General features: G+C 39.7%; 1 protein-coding gene across 3 annotated transcripts in view; it reads right to left on the bottom strand.

Moving 5' to 3' along the window:
• The window catches only part of CNTNAP2 (contactin associated protein 2), a 1,965,211-nt gene that overhangs the window by 1,625,485 nt on the left and 325,885 nt on the right, over positions 1–13,841 (bottom strand). The gene's annotated exons all lie outside the window — the stretch shown is intronic.

Below are 13,841 nucleotides of genomic sequence, written 5' to 3'. Positions count from 1 at the left end.
AAGGTCCCATTCAATATGGCACATGCTCTTTGCCATCCTCATGCAAGGCACACATGGGCTGCTGTTTAGAGCCAGCAAACATGGCAGGTGTACTTTAAAGTCTACCTTTTAATTTAACCTTCCCGCTCAGCCCCATAAATTGGCTGAGTTTTTCATGCTTTCAATCTACCTTCTTCCCAATTTTGTTCACCCCCTACCTACACTTCTGCACACATAATATGTATTTTTGGAATGCAAATGGAAATAATAAGGCATTTTATTCAACCTCAAATAGCCTAATATATCCTCCTCTCTTTGTCATTCTCACCCTTGGAAACATGATACAAAAGTCAACTTAATGCTTATATTTTAATGTACTCATTGAAGCAAAAAGGGAGGGCATGTTAAAAGTGGCCAGACTCTTAGGTTGAGAGCAATCTCCATTAGTTTGCAATGAGGAGTCTGAGGACAAGGGAGTGAAATGTTTCACCTAAGGTCAGAGGGTAACTAAGTATCAGAGGCAAAGCCAGGGGCATGGACAATTCCCTGAATTAATAATCTTCACTTTCTGCCACTTCAGCACTGCTCTCATGAAGTTTTATGGTCTCTAATCTGTGGTCAGCTAGCACGTACCTTACTTAGACACATGCACGCGCGCACACACACACACACACAAATATGCATTGTATCCCTTACTCAACATGGAAATGGCAACACAATAAGGAGTTTTATTAAGAAAGTTGTTTCCTTTTTTGAATCCAGAGGCAAGTCAAAAATAAGAAAATGTCCTTGTAACAAGGGTCCCAGAGGAGCTGACCCCACCTAACCGCATCACAGGCTTACCACAGATTTGACAACCTCGGTCATAATTTTATCAAGAGATGCTCTATTTCTATGTTGCCTAAAGCAGCTCCTTCAATTTAATAACTTATAAAAACTCCATGGCTTCTGCTAAAATGGATGATAAATTGATTTTATCCTCTGGTAGTTGGGAAGCAGTAATCTAGTTGAGTTTTTGCTGTGAGCATTATATGGAATTGGTAAATGCACACAGAAATACACACAAGACTTTGAACGTATTCCTTTAACTGTGCAGGTGAACTGCCTTCACAAAATGGCTCACCTAATTATTTTTGAGTGGGAAATGAGAAATGTAACCAAGCAGCCAGTTCAGTAAATGCACGGAAAAGCAGTGTATCTTTTAAAGGGGATACATTTAAATAGAAAGCGAAATCAATGTATTGCCGCGTAACTATTAAACACAAATCCTTTGAAATCTTGTCTGGTTAAGCAACAGGCCTTTTGGTCAGCAAACATACACCTGTAGCCACATACATGTATCACAAAGCGCTCTTTCCTCCCAAGTTCAGGTTGCTTGCGTTTCATATTCAAGACCCATCCTGTTCTTTTGCTAGGGTATCAACACTACATCTCCTTGAACAAAATAACTTATTTACAACAAAGTATTATGTAACAGAGTTGAGGAGATGGTCTCCTCTATACCTCCAGGAAAACCATTTTATTGTTACCTCTTAAAAATATTTGACAAAAAAGTAAAAAATGGTTATTACTTAACCTTTTCATACCTTCTACTGTTTTACTTCATACAAGGCATTCTGGGGCTCCTATCACCTGCTTTAATGTTGTCCTATTCTATACTGGATTGCATGGTGAATATGATTTTGTGTTATTTTTATTTTTTAATGTTTATTCATTTTTTGAGAGACAGAGGGAGAGAGAGAGACAGACAGAGGTGAGCAGGGGAGGGGCAGCGAGAGGAGGAGACAGCATCCGAAGCAGGCTCCAGGTTCCAAGCTGTCAGCACGGAGCCCGATGTGGGGCTTGGACCCATGAACTGTGAGATCATGACCTGAGCCAAAGTCGGATGTTCAACCAACTGAACCACCCAGGAGCCCCTGCGTGGTGAATTTTATAAATCAAGTTGGTTAGAGTTTTCAAAACGCTGTATATTTTCATCTTACTCTCTCTTCTTTTCCTCAATAATGACCTTATCAGTGTTTGTTTTTAGCAGGAACTCACCCAGAGATGATGGATGGCTTAGGATGGCAGATAAGAGGAACCCCCCCCAAGACTCCCCTGACTGCCTTTTATAACTCTTATTCGATATAGATTTTTTTAGACCTGGGCTTTTTATTTCCTTATCTCTCCCAGAAACCCCAACATGCTGTTTTCTGCTCCCTAATTATCTTTTCCCATCTCCTCTTAGTTAGGTTCCTTCTAAATCACTCCAGACAATGCTGCAAACACAACCTTTTGGAAAACCTCTCAAATTTTATTTTCAAAGTCCTTGAAGCGATTTAAGACGGGACACAAATATGACTCCAAAACAACGTATTCATCTCACAGATTCACTACAATGAAGCTTCTGTTCCACAGGATATTTTGTTTTCTAGAATTTTTGAAAATGATAAGCCAAGAACAGCAAAAAAAAAAAGGGGGGGGGAGCACCTGGCAGGAATAGATTTGACATCGTTAAATAAAACCTAGGTTTCTTTTTTGCTATTACTAAAAACTTTGACGTGACACATGGGAATGAACAGAAGTATATAAATGAAAAGAAAATGTGTCATATGTAAGATTGATCTCAAACAGGGTTCTTGGCAAGGAAAGTAAGTTAATACACCGTGGTGTCTTTTATTCCTTTATTTACAAGGGTTATTATTTAAATATACCTGTCTGGATTATAAAATTAAATTATGAAATTTTTAAAAATGTGCTTAGATTACTCAAGTGTTCATTGTATCACCAATCTCATTCCGTTTTGTTTTCTTTACGCAACAGTATTAAAGAAAGGCCTAGTAGATATCTGTCGACTAACCACTTTAAATAAAATCTTTGCAAGATGAGGCAAACGGGGGCCTTTACAACTACCACTAGCAAGCATTTAGTAAATGCTCTTTCTCCCTGAAGGCACATTGTGAGACGAGCAGTCCGCCCAGACCCATGTGCAGAGAGGGAGCTGTGAGTCTCGCATTTGCTTATCTGCTCTAGAGTTGCTTACAAAGAATTTTGCCAAAGGAATCGGAGTCACACGTGTCCAAGGAAGATGCGAAAGGATTTAAAATTTGATGTTTGCAATAAACAACCCAAAGGAAGAAGCAAAGAACCAGGGTCAAACTTCATTTTTTTTTTTAAGGATGGATTAGGGGCGCCTGGGTGGATCAGTGGGTTAAGTGGCCAACTTTGGCCCAGGTCATGATCTCGAGGTTCTGTAAGTTTGAGCCCCACGTCGGGTTCTGTGCTGACAGCTCAGAGCCTGGAGCCTGCTTCCAAGGCTGTGTCTCCCTCTCTCTCTGCCCCTCCCCTGCTCACACTCTGTCTCTCTGTCTCTCTCTCAAAAATAAATAAACATGAAAAAAAATTTTTAAGGACGGATTAATTAATGATGCCCAACCTATGTAAAATAATTTTTCCACAGACATTCTTACGAACAAGCACTTGCCAAGAAGTTTGTCAAGATGTTCTGAAGGTTGTTTTGGTAATGTTTCTTTATTTTGAGAGAGAGAGAGAGAGGAGAGAGAGAATGCCAAGCAGGCTCTGTGCTGTCAGCGCAGAGCCTGATGCGGGGCTCGATCTCAGGAACCATGAGCTCATGACCTGAGCTGCAATCAAGAGTCAGAAACTCAGCCGACTGAGTCACCCAGGCGCCCCAGGAAGTTCTGTTTTTATATTGCGGATATCATGGCGGTGTTTGTGCCTTCTCTCTCTCCCTTCCTCTCTTCTTCCCTCCCTCTCTCCCTCTCTTCCTTCCTGGCTTTTCTATATTTATCTTAGCAAACATTTCCAACTAACAGTGGACCACTGTACGGTTCAGACATGACACCGAGCAAGATGCATTGTTTTTTTGTTTGGATACTGGTTACTCACATTCCAAACACATGTTTTTAGACAGCCTGCCTTCATTAGGTGCAGAAAACCGTAGTCGTTTGTCCATTCAGAGATCCATCTGGGTGTCAAAAGAAAAAAGACACCACGCTACTTTGCCCACTTTTCTCACAGTGCCAATGTTACAGCCTCACATCCTTGGATTATGGACTCGGAGTTTCAGTACAGTACCATTTGGGGCACGCTTACGGAGAATGTGCCACCAGAAGACAGGCAATAAAAAGAAGGCAGCCACCTTCCTCTGCAAATCGTGAGGAATTCTGTTTCAGGGAGCAGGCTGGGTCTGCACAATTTCTAACTCACAGGGCAAGAGATGATATTGTCTTCATTTCCTTTGTATCCACAGGTAAGGAGTAGTAGTTCCATTTCAGTTTATGAATCCAAAGAAGATTCATTTAGCAGCATCGGCTGTGTAAGTGGGAGGAAAGCCTCCGGGCCTGGCCTCCTCTCCGGCAGCCTCCTTAAATTACTGAAGAGAATGAGCCTTTCATGTGGCGCCCTCCTACGAGTCGCTATTACGTATCCCTTAGGGTGTTAATCTGTTAACGCTGCAGCTCAGATATGAATTTTAAAACATGCTAATCTGAGCTGAAAAGGTCCCCTTGAGGGAAAAAAAAAAAGAAATATATTAGAGGAAAAGGAGTTCACTCTCTGATTTCTCCTTACTTTAGAATACTTTTTTGTTCTTAAAAAGAAGAAAAACAAGGCTGCATTTCCTATGAATGTCATTATGTTATTATGTAAGAGAAATTAGCAGAACCCAACCCTGTAACGCTCACATAGGTGTGGGTAAAAAGGATCTGTCACCAGATGCCATTCTGCGATAAAATCCCATGTACTGAATGCCACTCGCAAGACTTCTTGTGGACGCAAATCATTGTGATCGTACATTAAAAATCTATTTTCGTATGAACTCTTCCTTATAATGTGTCTTATTTGGGTTTTTCTTGCTTTGCAGAAATCTGCAAGATCTTATTCAAAAACGTACACAATCTAGACACAAAACTTTATTTTATTTTAATGTTTATTTACTTGAGGGAGTGTGTGCATGTGCGAGGGAAGGGCAGAGGGAGAGAGAAAAGAGAGAGAGAATCCCAAGCAGGCTCATACTCAGTGCAGAGCCCGACTCACAAACTGTGAGATCACGACCTGAACTGAAATCAAGAGTAGGACACTTAACCGACTGAGCCACCCAGGCGCCCCAGGATAAGGAACTTGTGAGTAAAGAGCAATGAACGTTTGTTGAAAGAACCAAGTATAAAAAGACAACAGTAAGATATTTAAGCGCAGAATTCAATTTAAGGTTATATTTATGGAACTCCTATATATGTAAGGTTCTTGACCAGCCAACAGGAAAATATTAAGCTGACTGTATTTAAGTGACTGTTTTCACTGAAAATAGTATATAAACACTTGGGATTCTCCCTCCCTCCCTCTCTCTCTCTTTCTCTCTCTCTGCCTCTCCCCTGATTGCTCTCTCTTTCAAAATAAGATTTAAAAAAAAAAAGTTCCTGTCCCAGGAAGACATCCTAGTCACTCTCCTGAAACCCTTACCCCTAACACTTTATATGCCTTTTGTGTGATTTTTCTTCCTTTATAACTTATCATTGCCTATCACACAATCTATCTTCTTATTTATCTTGTTTATTGCCTCTTTCCCTCATTAGAATATAATCTTTATGAGAGAAGACATGTTTGTTTTACTTACTGCTGTGTATTTTCCCTAGAACTTAGAGCAGTGCCTGGCATCTAGATGTTCAATAAATATTTGTTGAATGGGGAAAAAATGATTATTAGAACCTAGGAGATGTCAGTCAGAGGTCTGGCACGAGAATAAAGTACAATAACTTTTTATTCTACATTACTTCACACAATATTATTACTACTATAAGAGCAATAAAAAAAATTAGTTTCCATTAGACAAGTTAAAAACTAAATGATTTCCTCTTTGAAGGCCTTGAGTATCCTTCTCAGATCTCCTACTTCTTTCCAATACAACACTTTAATATTCTCAAAGGAGAAAGGAGATCCTAAAGGCAATGGTGGGGGAGCTCCAGGGTTTGGAGCTAAGACCCAACTAATCAAGTATTAAAACTATCGTTCGTTAAAACGCGGATCTGGGGAAACTGACTCCAAGCTGCTGAGAGATGGATGGTGACTGAAGATATTTCAGAGAGTGTGGCTTCTTGTGCCCACTTCCACGTGGGCACAGTCGCTCAAAGTTAATCCCTACAGTTTTCACGCTCCTGGTGACACTTCTTGGTAATGCAGCCCGCATCCAACGGAGGGCTTTGTTTTAAAATGACCACACAGCCCATAGATCCCAGCTGCCCTGATTTAACACAATCTTCCTCTTCCATAAAGGGGATTTATGCCTTACCTAAGTCAATCTGATGTAATGCTATTCCTTTATAACTTTTCAATAATGAATGCATGTGTTTAAGTAGAAGGAAGAAAGGAAGGAAAAGTAGGAAGAACAGGAAGGAAAGAAGGAGGGAGAACGTTCTGAGACAGTGTGGGTGAAACAAATCAAGATGTGTTCCAAATGTTCACAGCCAAGGAATTAAGAAATCTGAAAGAAAGCAAGCCATCAGGGTGGTAGGCCAGATTTGGGGACATGGTCATGTTGGCATTTAGCCCTCAGTCTTCTGTTAGCACTTGTCAAAACTGTTGAAAATCTCTGAATATCTATGGAAATCTCTGTGTTTCCATGAGCTTTGACTGTCCCTTCAGGTTTGTTTGGGCCTCTCCACGTCAGCCCCATAGGAGGGCAGCTCCAGGAAAGACTGAACGAAGCCGGCTGACCTGGGCCTCTTCCATACTTTCTTTCTGCCTCACCACCTTTTAAACAAGAGCCTACTTACCTCGCACTGTCTTCACTTCTTTCCATTGCCTGGGCCTGACATCCTCAGACAGTGCCTAGACTCTACAGCGACACAGACTATGAATTTTCTAGGACAGACCCAATGTCACCCATAACATTTTCTAGGCTCAGTTGGCCGTCGGAAAAATTATCACCAAGTCACTCCTCTCTTTACTGCACCCTCTCCAATGCAACTATTTGTTAAATAAGTTAAAGACATTAGCTTCATTACATCGTACATCACTCTAGTAAGAGAGAGCCGTAGCGCCTTTAAGAGGGCATCGCACTTTCCCCTTTTAAAACAGAACTTTTTTAACAAAAAGACATACGACGATCTCATTTCTTAGGAAAGATCTTTGTTTCTTAAGCGCTTTCAAGAGTCCTTTGAATTTCCCCATCAACTACCCTCTTTACTTATAAATAAATCTGGATGTGACTGTCAGAATAAGCTGAGAATTAGTCTAGTATTTCTAATAAAATTAAGTACCGATCATTGTTGGGCATTGGAGCACTGAGAATTTACATTCTAGTTTATCATTCTATCACAATCAGCTTTTGTCACCTTCTAATATGCGAGACAAATCGGTGACTTATTTCAGTGAGTTCTTGATTTATGTGTATTGACGTTTAATCAGAAAATGTGGGTCCTAGCAACTTCACTCTCCGAAGAAAAATATTATTCTAAGTTTAAAAATATCACTTTGGCAATGCATACATGATAGAGACATCTGAAAGCCTCTCCATTTTTATCTGCAATAAAATTGTGTTAAATTCAAGTCAGCTCAGTGTTACAGTACAGCTGGAAAAGATGCAATGTTTTCTTAGAAAAAACACTTGGCATTTGGTGAGGGGAATACACCGAAGAGTAATACTTAGGGAGCCAAGAACAGATGTGAAAAAATGAGACAGGAGCCTTTTGATTCTCTGAGGCTTGAGGCAAAGTCCCATCTGTCAGGCACCTCTCTTGGCTCTCCCAAAAGAAACATGCCTCCAGCTCTCCAGATCTTCCTGGCAATTAAATGTGATCTAAGACCTGTCACATTTACCCTTGTAAACTTCCCCCAAGAGGCCTCCACCGCTACTCTGATTTTCCATGATATCCATGGTCTTGATGACTAGACAATGGCCTGCTGTGGGTGTGTCCACATGAAGCGAACACTATGGCGGCCAGAACCAACCCCACCCCAAGACACGCTTGACTTCTTCCAGACTACAGAACCCACAAGAGGAGACAGAAGATGCCCGTGTCCCAGATATCCTTGGTAGCTTGACACCATCCCTAGAGTGATTATCTTGAAACTTCTTAAAGCTTAGAAAGAGGCAGATTTTTAAAAATATTTTTTAATGTTTATTCATTTTTGAGAGACAGAGAGAGGCAGAGTGCAAGCGGGAGAGGGGCAGAGAGAGAGGGAGACACAGAATCGGAAGGAGGCTCCAGGCTCCGAGCTGTCAGCACAGAGCCTGACACTGGGCTCAAACTCACGAACCTTGAGATCATGACCTGAGCCAAAGTTGGACGCTCAACTGACTGAGCCACCCAGGCACCCCGAGACAGGTTTTTATCTCAGGGCTGTTGTGGTTTGGGGCATTTGTTGTTGTTGTTGTTTTTTGGTTCACTTGTAATGACCGTAATACTATGTGATACACACAAAAGAAAACAAAATAAAACACATACCATCTTAAATTTGAAAGGCATATTTTTCAGGCAGATTTAAGTCTAATTAGAAATCTGTATGTTCTATATTAGTTATTTAAAGGAATAGAAGCTCCACAGGAGTATCTTTCCACTTGGAAAGTATCCAGAACTGTCATCTCTCAAAGGAATCTGCACTCTATGATACCAGGAAGCACCAAGGCAACTGTATGTGTTCAGGAATCAGATTCTGAATTGGTAAAATCACAATTCTACAACATACCATTAAGTATACAGCATGAGAAGCTTGCTCTATCTCTGATCTTACTTTCCTCATCTCTGCATTGGTATAATTACCCAAGTTTCATAGACGAAGTGCGAACATTCAACGAGACGGAATATAAAACACACAGGACGTATCATTAACACATCTCACAACCTTCCCTCTGGTCTGTCAGCCCTGGCATCCCCCAGCGAGCAAGTGGTTAAGACAGGTTGTCTGATGGTGGTAATGATGATTTTTCCTTTCTGTGTTTTGTTTTGAAACATCGCCACACTGTACTTTCCACCCTTGCAAAAAGATAAGCAATTAGCAGATGTTTCCCCGTTTTCGCCATATTTTTGAAAGCTCCTAAAAGTCTGAAGTCAACAGAAAAGGATAATTACTGCCGTTTGGAAGGTTACCTGGAATAATCAGAAAAAAAAAAATCTGTCTCTTTCTCTCTTACATACATAAAATTATTAGGATGCTATCAGACCTTTGTCCTCCTTTACCACTGTATTCTTGTCTTCATGATCAATTTCTAAATTGCCTTATGACTTTTGGACTAAGAGTAAAGAAAAGAGGAAAGGGCTACATGAACAATTGCATGTTAAAGATAAGAATATGAAAGCCATGGGGACACAATGCTGTAACTTGCAGATTGAAGAATCATTAACGGGATCAAGACGATGTATGTCAAATTCATCTCTATCCGTGAGGTGTAGACATAAGAACACTGCAGCATTTAACGCAGCATCTGCCTTCTAAAAGTCCAAAACACTTTGGTTCCAAAGCATGGAGACAGATGGTTTTACTGCTAGCTTCAGAGAAATATATTTTTTAGCACAACGACCTTTTTATCCACTTGTATTATTATTCATATGAAAAGGATTTAAAGACTCTTTTGTGAATACGTAAAATCTCCTACACCATACCCAGATGCCGGTGTTTACAAGGATAAACAAAGCGAACATTTATGTTATTCTGCAAATCCGATCAGTGGAAACGGAAAACTCCAAGACAAAAATGTACACACACACAAAGCACGTAAAATCCTAAGTGCTTTTTTTTTTTTTTTTACAATACTTACATTTTTCAGATAAAACTCAGGCTTTCCAAGATGATCTTTTCTAATAATAACATTTTTGTGCCCCAAAGTCCAACGGGCTCCGAACTTTTTTATCAAAAGGTGGCCGCATCTGAGTGGTACTCAGAGTGAACTCTTCACTGAGATTTCTTGAGCTTCACGTCTGGGCTATTACACCAATACTTCATCTGACTATTACTGTTCCTGGTCTGGCAGCATTGCACACCTGCGTGCCAACCAAAATCTTTAAATAGTTTGAGAAATGGTCAGGTTCTGGGGTACACTCCAGGGGGTAAGGCAGAGATCTGTTAACCTCTCTACTACTCCTAAGGTCCCTCCAGCCAACAGAAATCAGTTTATAAAGACTTACGTAGTGAATATATTCTCATTCTTGGAATAGTCTATCTAAAGAAAATGAAAACAAAATCACAATTTTTTAAATTCCAAATTAAACAAAAACATAGGCTATAAAAATAAAACCTGTGCCAGAAACCAGGTCTTTAGCTCTCTCATCAGCCATATTTAGGACTTCATTTCTTCAGCTGCAAAATCATGTAATAACACATACACGTCAGTATGCAGTAATGTGTAACGTTTTCCACGCTGTGCTCTATAACTGTCAAGTGGCAAATGAAATGTGCTGTATTGAAAAGAATAAATGAAAAACAGTTGCATGGTTTAGATATCTATGTCCACCAAATATTCATTTCTAAAAGATGATCATCTCTTAACAGTGAATGTCTAGCTTATTATATCCATTCTTCAGGTAAGATCTTTCTTATATATATGATGCTAGAAAAATATTTGTTGCTTAAATGAAGACAAATGTGTGTGTGTGTGTGTGTACATACTCTTATCTCCCTATATGCATGTGTATACACAGCACAAAAACATATATGTCTAACTTGCATCTATATAAATTTATATGCATAGATAAAATTTACATTTTCTTTACTGTCTGGCAATCACTTCTTCCTTTTCTTTATTTTAATTTAACATGAGTATTTTTTTCTATTCTTAGTCTTTGACTCTTCCATATAGATGTTAGAATCTGACCATTTCCTTTTTTTCCTCAATGTTTATTTATTTTTGAGAGACAGAGCGTGAGCATGGGAGGGGCAGAGAGAGGGAGACACAAAATCTGAAACAGCTCCAGGCTCTGAGCTGTCAGCACACAGCCCGATGCAGGGCTCAAATCCAGGGACTGTGAGATCATGACCTGAGCCCAAGTCGGACGCTTAACCGACTGAGCCACCCAGACGCCCCCAGACTGGCAATTTCCAATGACCATCCACTGGGAATTTTGACTGGACTCTGTGCCTGTTGCAGTGGCCGACACCTACTTTCTGTGTTTTTAAATTAGCATTATATTTTTATTATTGATTGCTATATTCATAGTGCATGAAGCTTTGTATCTGGGCACTTGGATTGAAGGTGCTTTCCTCCAGAGAAGATTCGTGTTTGCTTCTGGCAGACTTTTGAGGGCACTATCCATTTGGGATACTCCACAATACATTCTTGCTGAGTTTTCCTCTCTATTCAAAATCAATGTCAAATAAATGGGTGTATGTATCCTGCTCTACAAGATACCGCCCCTACCACCGCCTTTATTCTTTGCAACAGTGTGGCCCATTGGATGTTGGCTATATTTAAGGCTCTGCTCCCCATCAAAGCTGCTACAGTTACAAAATAGTATGAGGGCAAAGAGCTATGACTAAGGAACTCCACAAATTTTTACTCCAAGCAACAGTAAAATTCACTGCATGTATTTTTCTATGGTGCTTCAATCTCCCAGCAGAATCTGAATAATCACTGAAAAGAATCTGCATAATCATTGAAAAGAAGAGCCATAATAATTATCACGAGGAGGAGGAGGAGGGAAGACATTCGATGAGCAATGACTATGTCCTAGGAATTGTGCTAAGTGCTTTACAGTATTATCTTATTCAAGTCTCAAAAAGCACCATGCAGTACATGTTTGTATTCAGTTTATTTTGCAAGTGAGAAAACTAAAGATTAAAGTGAGTAACTTGCCAAAGGTCATGTCAGTGGTTGATGCGGCATAAACTCCAGATGTGTCTGATTTTAGAACCACTCTGCTAAGCGGTCTTTGAAAATATGTTCTCTGTGTACAGATATTACCAAACACTTCTCCAAATGTCAAGAATGTATAAGAAGTAAAGAAGATGCTTGAGGAGGAAGGGTTAGACAGAACAAAAGAAAGGAAGTGAGGGGTACTAAGAAACACAGTAAATTAATCTACAGAATACCTCGTCATATTGCCAGAATACTGATGCATTTTAGTGCTTGGAGAGAACTCATACGCCACTCATAGGAAATATTTACTACCAACTGACAGGTTCTGGTGAGGCCACTCTGGCTAGATATGGGCGAAGAAACCAGATTTCTTAGATCTTGTCTTTAACCTTAGGAATTTCAAAAATCCATTTCGTGAGTACACCAAGGTTCTGAGAAACTCCTTCACAGTCACAAAAATTGTGAGATCACTAGTGACTGACTGACAGTGGAAGTTTGCTTTCTGTAACGTGGGGCACAGAATGCCTGCAAAGGGGCACATCCTTCTTAGGAACTAATCACGCCAGAAGACAGAGCTCATTATGGGTCCAGAGGGGGGAATATATAGAAGTTGAATATTCTTAGTTTATTTAATTACGTGCATATATTTGGGGCAATCTGTTAAGACCATACCTACTTCTTAAAAACAGGGGACCGGTTACCTAACAATCAAATCGTTCTCGCTTTTGTGAACAAATTTTGCTTATTGCCTGTTTTCTAGCCTCCAGACTTATCCCTTTTCTTCTATTTACGTTTTTTTAAACAAATTTGCCTTTCTGCATTACATTTACCTACTTTGTCGATTTTATTTATTTGTTTGTTTATTTATTTATTTTAAAGTTTATTTATTTTCAGAGAAAGAGACCATGCGTGTACGAGTGGGGAAGGGGCAGACAGAGAGAGGGAAAGAGAGAATCCAGGGAAGCCTCCACACTGCCAGCACAGAGCCCGACATGGGGCTTGATCTCTCAAAGGGTGAGATCCTGACCTGAGCCAAAATCAAGAGGTGGGCACTTAACCGACTGAGCCACCCAGGTGCCCCGATTATTTTTATATATGACTAGAGAGCAGGACTAGGTCCCTCAAAATTTTGCTGCAAGTATATTCTTGTTACCTCAACACCAGGGGGTGACACTGAAATGGGCTTTTTTTGACTAAAACTTTGGGGTATTATGTCTACCCATTTACATGCATTCCTTTACAAATGCTTAATTTAAAATAATTTTCTTTTTTAGTTTACAATTAATTGTTGACTATGCTTATAATGTTTATAAAGCTATTTATTTAGAAAGTTGGTAAAATTAATTGCTTATCAATTGTATTTAGGCTTAAACCCAGAAACACACGAGTAGGAGAGAGTACTCTTTTCTCTTTATGCTCTCTCGCCTAAAAGTCATTTTATTGACCATGTATTATTTTTATAATAAAACAACTGTTTGAAATTCAGAAAACCATTGCAAAGGTATACTCCAGCTAAAATGAATACACCTAAATTAAACATTTCTGTGGAATGCATATTTACTGTCGAACAGAGGTTTCAAAGAAGAAATAGCACAATATAGAAGAGCCTCTATTAGACCTTTTTTCCTGATGGATTTTGGGGATGTGTCTATTGAACTGCGGAACAACCAATAGATCACTCATCTTTATAGGGTGTCTGTTGCCACGGTAATAATAATGCGACATCTTTCCCATGGAAGGTTTTGTTCTAAAAACAATAATGAGTAACATCCAGCAGCTTCCATTCAAAAACAAAGGTGGTAGATTGGACTGTTTTCCTAGGAAAAGATTGGGGGCTTGGGGTGGTATCCTGACAGACCCACCAAGGTGCCCCTTTCTGTCAGATTTCATTGTCTAGTATTCAGAAATAACTTTTTTTTCTGTATTGTATAAAAGTTGCTACTCAGTGTTTTCTTGCGGGAATATTAAATAAGCAAAAATGAAGAGTATATGGCTTTGAGCAAAGAACAAGAAAGTAATGAATGTACCTCCAACAATCTGTTCCTTTTCTGCTACAGCAATGGCCTAGGGAAGG

The sequence above is a fragment of the Felis catus genome, chromosome A2, assembly GCF_018350175.1.
Source record: "Felis catus isolate Fca126 chromosome A2, F.catus_Fca126_mat1.0, whole genome shotgun sequence".
Classification (NCBI taxonomy): domain Eukaryota; kingdom Metazoa; phylum Chordata; class Mammalia; order Carnivora; family Felidae; genus Felis; species Felis catus.
This window is presented reverse-complemented; position numbering and strand designations above follow the sequence as displayed.